The 7,293-nt window shown below is 47.5% G+C and overlaps 1 pseudogene; it reads left to right on the top strand.

The window, feature by feature from the left end:
• Nucleotides 1-4,578: 4,578 nt before the first annotated feature.
• LOC115313777 lies at nt 4,579-5,411 on the top strand (annotated as a pseudogene).
• The last annotated feature ends 1,882 nt before the right edge of the window (nt 5,412-7,293 follow it).

The raw sequence follows: 7,293 nt of genomic DNA on the forward strand, positions 1-7,293 counted from the left end.
TACTTTTTTTCTTGTTTTTTTCTTAAAAACGCACTATTTTTCATAACGCGACCATTCGCAGTTTTCCTGTGAGCAAAAGGTACGTATCAACCCGCAGTCTAAAAAATGCCTGCGCCTCTACTTACCCGAAAAACACTCAAAGAGCCAATCTCTGCGATTTACGAAATCAGCACAGCGAATGATGAGGCGGAACATCCGCCTAGACCTAAAAATGAAGCCTGCGCTTTGGCATTACGCCATGCAAAGCATCATGTTTGCATTGCGTAAAGCCACAGCGCAGACTTTCTTTATAGGTCTAAACAGACGTTCCGCCTCATCATTCGCTGAGCTGATTTCGTAGCTCGCAGAGATCGCCTCTTTGAGTGTTTTTCGGGTAAGTAGAGGCGCAGACAATTTCTTAGAGTGCAGCCAAAAAGTGAACTTCGAGACAGTTCATGTTGCACAAAAACTAAAAACTCAAACAGATAAAAACTTTAACTGCAGAGTAACAAAATCCCTAAAAGTTAAAACACCGGGTTATTTTGGTTTAACTTATACTAATTCAAATTAAATAAAATTTCAATAACTCTTTTTTTTATCATGTGCGTCGTCTTATCGCGAACGTTTTTAAACAGGACAAGCTCATCATTTCTTGTATCAACGCCCCTCAGCTTTAAAAAATTATTCTGGATAAAAGGCGATTGTCAGTAAATTTAAAAAAATAACTACACCGTAAACATCTCATTTTAACACTCTCGGTATAACAAGAAACCATTCTGTAGTTTTATTTTTAAACCTAAGTTCCCTAAGATCTTTTCTGTGTTATTAATATTATTTGTTATTATTTGGTATTTTATGGTTAGGAACAAACTTTAAGTACCCTCATACAGCAAAAGATCAAACTGTGATGCTCTTAAGACAAATAGTGATACCTCAAGTAAACATCTTTAAATTCTCTAAGCGTGGGGATATAAAATACCATAAGAAAGTTCCCACGCAGCAGTGCATTTCTGTATTAAAATGCAGCCATCCAGAGGTGTTCAAAGGTTACTGCAACACAGCGTCACTAACTGACACCAAATCAGCCTTGTCATCGTCAGCCTTGTCATCGGCACGGCAACGGCAACTGCGCCTCTAGGGCATACTGTATATAAGGCCTCACGGTGCGTGCAATAAACGTTGTTGACCTCGCTACTTGCGTACGAGCCACATGGTGTCAGATGTGCTTTATCGCCCGAGCGCCGGGGATCAATGAAGCAGCCACTGAGCGACGGAAAGTAGGCGACAGCCACACCACCCTAACGATGGCGTCACCGCAGCAGGCCATCGTGTTGCCCAGTACAACACTGCTGTAGCCCCCGAAACCCCTAAACACGTCGGGAGGCCTGCAGCGGAACTGGACAACTTGGAAATGTAAGTTTCAACTGTTTTCTACTGCCACCTAGGGTGCCTACATGTTCCCGCCGCTCCGCTGTTTAGGGTGGCGACAACGTTTGTGATACCTGTTGCCGACAAACCAGTGTTGCCTACCTCGTTACCATGGCAGCCTCCGCTGTTTCGTCGACGATTTTGTCACACTCGCCAGTCGTGCGCTCGCGCTACTCCGCTAATCCTCGTTAGGGCTAGGGAGCGCCCACCGCTCTCGTTCCGACGGCGAGGTTTTGGCGTGCGATGCCGGTCTCTTGCGTTCCATTTTGTCGAGGGGACTGACGTTTCGATAAACGCAACGCATACTTCCTGCTCGCAACTTCAAAGTATGAAACACCCGAATAAAGAGAGCGACAGCCACGACGACCGCCATCCCGCTGAGCCTCCGACTCGTCCGACTCCTCTTATGAACGGAAACGGAAGTGGCCTCACAGTGTTGCCGGTGTGTCGAAACTATGAAAACTCAACGTTGTGTACCTTTAGCCAAATAAGAAGTGGGTCAAAATGGCGGTGGGAGAGGATCTGGGAAAGGGTAACAAGAAGTTGGCGCCACCCTAAAGCGGAGCGGAAACATGTAGGCACCCTACTGCCACCCTGCTCAGCCATCAACCGAACGAAGTCCAGGCGGCGACCTCGTTAATAATAAAGGGGGAAGATGCAAGGAAATCGTTCAATGCGTTTGCGTTTGTAAACCTAGAGGAACGACAAGACGTGACGACTATCATTGGGAAGTTTGATAACTTCTGCAAGCCGGCTACAAACCTAACTTTCAGCGAGTTTGTGTTTGGTACGAGGGACCAGAGAGAAGGGGAACCTTTCAACGAATGGTTAAGTGATATTCGTATTTTGGCAAACAACTGCGAGTTTGGGGATCTTGAAGAACGTCTATTTAGAAGTAGAATCATTCTGGGCGTTCGGGACAAGAAACTTCAGCAAAAGCTCATCTCTGATACCCCGTCCTACACCAAAGCAGTGGAAAGATGCAGAGCCTGGGAACAGGGCGAAAAACGATGCAATACAATACAAAGTGGAGCAAAGGAACGCGAAAACGAAGTCAACTTAGTGCAAGAAATCGGATCATCGTGCCAAAGGGGGGGGGGGGGGGGGGTTACGAAGCACAGAACTAAGGTTTTCCCCGCAGCCGGAAAGAAATGCAACAAGTGCGGAAGCCTTAATCACTTCACGAAAGTTTGCAAGTCAGGGCGAAAAAGGGCCCCGTACAGCAAGTACAGGAAGTTGTGACTAGCGATGACGAGACATACTTCTTGGAAGCACTAACTGTCAGTGCTGTATCTCGTGAGGAGCTATGGATGGCTGCGGTAACTAGAAGGCGTTCCCGTTCATTGCAAAATAGATACATACCGGAGCCAATTGTTGTGTCATCTCCAGAACCGCACTAGGCTAAGTTACGACGAAGCCGACAGTAACTTTGCCACGTCACCCTGAACACGTTCTTCGGTAATGCAGAAAGGCCACCAGAAACAATTTGCCTCGATATACGTAATCGAAACAAGAAATGTCACGCTGGATTTTTTGTTGTACGCCAAGAGGTTCCAGTCACCTTCAGTGGCAGTGTAGCAGAACGCCTCGGACTGATTACTCGCGTTGCAAGTGTGAGCACCGCAGAGCTATACGGTGCAACACGACCTTTCGAAGCAGTTTTTCAAGGGCTCGACCAGCTGAAGAGTGTAATCTACAATATGAAGCTACAACTAGGATCCAAGGCAGCAAGACGAATACCTGTGGCCCTCCAGGATAGAGTCAAGGCAGAGTTGGACCGCATGGAAGCGGATCAAGTCGTCACTAAGGTAAACGAACCAACGGATTGATTGAGTCATATGGTGGTCGTCGTAAAGAAAGATAAGGTCATAATTCGCTTAGATCCATCTGATCTTAACGAACGTCTATTAGGCGAACATTATCGAATGCCGACGCTAGAAGATGTAGCTCCACATCTGCACGGTGCCAAGTTTTTTTTGGCATTGGATGGGTCATCGGGCTTCTGGCAAGTAAACTTGTCAGAGGCAAGTTCGCACGTCTGTACTATGAGCACCTCTTATGGCAGATACAGGTTTCTGCGGATGACGTTTGGAATTTCCAGAGCCCCAAAAGTATTCCAGCGCGCAATGCATGGTGTCCTAGAGGGACTAAAGAACGTAGCAGTCGTCATGGACGACATTTTAGTTTGGGGAACCACGATACAAGAACATGACGCGTACCTGAAGAACTTTCTGGAACGCTGCGAGAAACACGATCTCAAGTTGAATCTATAAAAGTCTCATTTTCTGCAGGACCAAGTACGGTACCTAGGCCACATTTTGACGACTGAATGTCCGAGCCTAGACCCAGAACGAGTCGAGGACACCCTTGCTGTTCCGGAGCCCAGAGACCATAAGGAATTACAAATATTTCTTGGCATGACCAACTTTGTAGCAAGATTCATACCAAATATGTCTGCTCTCTCAGCACCATTACGCGAGCTGCTGAAAAAGGATATCGCTTGGGTTTGGAGTGAGCGCCAACAAAGCAGTTTTAGAGCGCTCAGAGAGTCGCTTATCAAGGCGCCGGTACTTGCGTATTTTGAGCGAGGTAAACCAGTCACGTTGTCAGCGGATGCCAGCCAAACCGGCATCGGAGCGGTGATTACTCAGAACGGACATCCCATTGCCTACTCATGGCGCTCCCTCACCGAGACGCAGCAAAAAAAAAGTCCAGATTGAAAAAGAGGCGCTCGCTATAGTACACAAGTGCAGCAAGTTTAAAGATTATATCTTAGGGCACTCATCTGTGACTGTGGAATCGGACCATAAGCCACTGGAAGCAATATTCAGGAAGCCCCTTTGGGACTGCCCGCTCCGGCTACAAAGCATGAGGCTAGTGCTTCAGCGATACCCTATTACCGTGCAGTACAAGCCAGGGAAGGAACGTTTTTCTAGCGGACGCGTTGTCAAGGTTCCACACCAAAAGTATGCTAAAAGACGAAAGCGACCAGTTTCAAGTGAACATTGTTTCCACGCTATCAGTTTCAGATGCACGGCTGCACGACATCCTTCAGGTTACAGAAAACGAGGCGGCTTTCATCCAGCTCCGAAGTGTGCATCAGTATCCTGGCCAGCTGACAAACGAGACGCCCCGGAGGAACTTCGAATGTTCTAGAACTACAGAGACGAGATGCACGTGGAAGGCGGGCTGGTCTTCAGGAGTAACAAAGTAGTAATTCCAAAGGCCAAGAGGACAGGGATTTTGAAACTTTTGCATGCCGCACATGGCGGTGAAGCAAAAATGAAGATGCGCGCCAGAGAAGTGATGCATTGGCCGATCATGTCATGTGACATTGAAGCTCTTGCAAAGTCATGTGAGTTCGGCACGAAGCATAAGCCCAGAAACGCGAGATTACCATTACTTAGTTATGAACTACCCAACCTACCGTGAGAGCTGGTGGAGCTAGACTTGTTCTACCACAACAATCAGACTTTTTGGTAAATGTTGACTTCCACTCTTTCTTTTTCGAGATGAAAGAGCTGCGACGGTGCACGGCAGCTTCAGTGGTATCCGCCTGTGCAGAAGTCTTCGCTACTCATGGGATACCAGCCAAATTGTGCAGTGGCAATGAACTTCAAGGACTTCGTGAGTAAGTTTCGAATCATTCACGTCACGTCAAGCCCTCACCACCCTCGCTCCAACGGAATGGCTAAGCGAGCCGTACAAGAGGCAAAAAAGCTGCTAACGAGGTGCTCCTACAAGACCCTCGATTTCTGCAGCGCCCTCCTGGAATGGCGCAACAGCCCAAGGGATAACCTGCTTAACTCACCAGTACAGAGGCTAATGAGTCGTTAGACAGGCATACTGCTTCCGGTTCACGACTGCTGCCTGGAACCTGCCATCGTACCGCCCAAGGAGGTGCACAAACGACTACAAGAGATTCGCAGCAAGCAGCGGACCTTCTACAACAGAACAAAGACCCTTCCCCAAATACAAGATGGTCAGCAGGTGTATACGTTTGACACCATTTCACGAACGTGGTCTCCAGCAGTCGTCATGAGGCGTCCGGGGCCTCCCCGCTCCTTTGTGATCGAAACTGGTGACGGACGTGTGCTACGCAGAACGAGAGATCACCTACATAATGAGGAACAGCGCAAAAAGGACAGGGCACAAAGTAGAAGAAGGACACAGGACACAGGGCATTAGTGTCGCGTCAGTGCATCTGACCAGCAGAGAATTACAATTTCTCAATTGTGACCGCCTTTAGAATACTGTACACGTGAGCTGTAAAGGTCTAATTTGTGTCCTGAACGCGGTGTGCACGTGATGCGAACGTGAAGTGTACGCAGCGCATGATCTTGTTGTTTTCTCATGCCGCTGTCAGAATTTTAATTTTTTTTTTAATATTTATTTATGGTCACGCGTTTTGCTACGTCCTTCTAGTGCCGCTGTTTCTTTCTTTATTGGCATTTATCTCTTTTGAACGAGAAAGAAGAGCTTGCAAAATTGGGTTGTGTGTATGTTTATACAGCCTAGAACTTGGTCTGCCTCCAAGGGCGACGAGTCTCCCAGCTGTAGATGAGCAATTTAGCCAGTGCGGCACAACCGCTAGCCTGGGGTCTTTAACGTGCATCACGCAGTACTGATACACGACCGCACGCCGGTACGATGCTCATCCAGATCGAAACGGGCAGGGGCGGGGATTGAACCCAGTATCCTGGGTTCTGCAGCGCGAGCTTTCGCTCCACGTGCTCCAAGCTGGTGTGCGCCAGACCACTCGGCCACCGATCTCCCCCTGAAGAGCTTGCACTTACGCGGGCCACTGTGCGCGCGTGGAAGTTATAGTAAATCTCTGGTTGTTAGCCAGCGTATGTCCTGTGTCCTTCTTCTACTTTGTGTCCTGTTCCTTTTGCGCTGTTTCTCATTACGTCGTTCAACCAACCAGCCCAGCAAGGTATCCTGTTACAGAGAGATCACCTGCGCGGGTTGCCGCCTCGGCAGCAGCAACTCATCACCACGGCGGCTGCTGAATTGCCGCCGCGGCAACAGCAACTTGTCACCAATGCGGCTGTTGAATCCACTGGCCGCCAGGTCAGGGAAGAACCATCAACGGGAGCCCCACCATCACAAAACCCTCCAACCCAGGAGCTCAGGAGGAGTTCAAGACAACGGCGGAGCCCCGTCAGATACCCAAGACCAGAACTTTAAGCGCGATCGTACAAGCGTAATATCTTCTATTCCTTAATTTTTTGTGTATATTTTTTCTCTTCTCGGTTAATTTTGTTTTGTCTGAAAGAGGGAAGATGTAGCACAGCGTCACTAGTTGATACCAAATAAGCATTGTGATCCGCACGGCAACTGCGCCGCTATGGCATACTGTATATAAGACCTTACGGTGCCTGCAATAAACGATGTTGACCTCGCTACTTGCGTACGAGCCACAGTGACCATTCCCCATTTCCGGCCAGTCAGAATTAGAAAACCCAAAATCATGCGAACGCCGCCAGCCAGAAAGCGACGAACTATTGAAGTAATGATGCCACAGAGGAAGCGTGCTGATGTATTCTACCCGCTGATAGTTCTGGACAGGATGGTTCGAGGAATGACCCCGCACTACTCTTTAGTCATATATTTTACTACAGTATTTAATCTGTATCTCTGGTAAGTGTTCAGCTACAGAGAATAAAGAAAACAATTCAGTCTAGTTATTTGTTTTTCGCACGAAGCAGAATGGAGTGTGCCGTTTTGTAATAATAATTATTCTATGCAGTCACAAGAATACACACACACCACTTCATTTTAATCCACTAATAAATTGTAATATCGATATAATGTTCATTAGAGCTCAAGAATTTCTGAAACTGAAATAAGTTAACATTTTACTTTTTACATGTTAAGTTCTAT

The sequence above is a fragment of the Ixodes scapularis genome, unplaced genomic scaffold (genome assembly GCF_016920785.2).
Source record: "Ixodes scapularis isolate PalLabHiFi unplaced genomic scaffold, ASM1692078v2 PGA_scaffold0__279_contigs__length_252992795, whole genome shotgun sequence".
In the NCBI taxonomy this organism is placed as follows: domain Eukaryota; kingdom Metazoa; phylum Arthropoda; class Arachnida; order Ixodida; family Ixodidae; genus Ixodes; species Ixodes scapularis.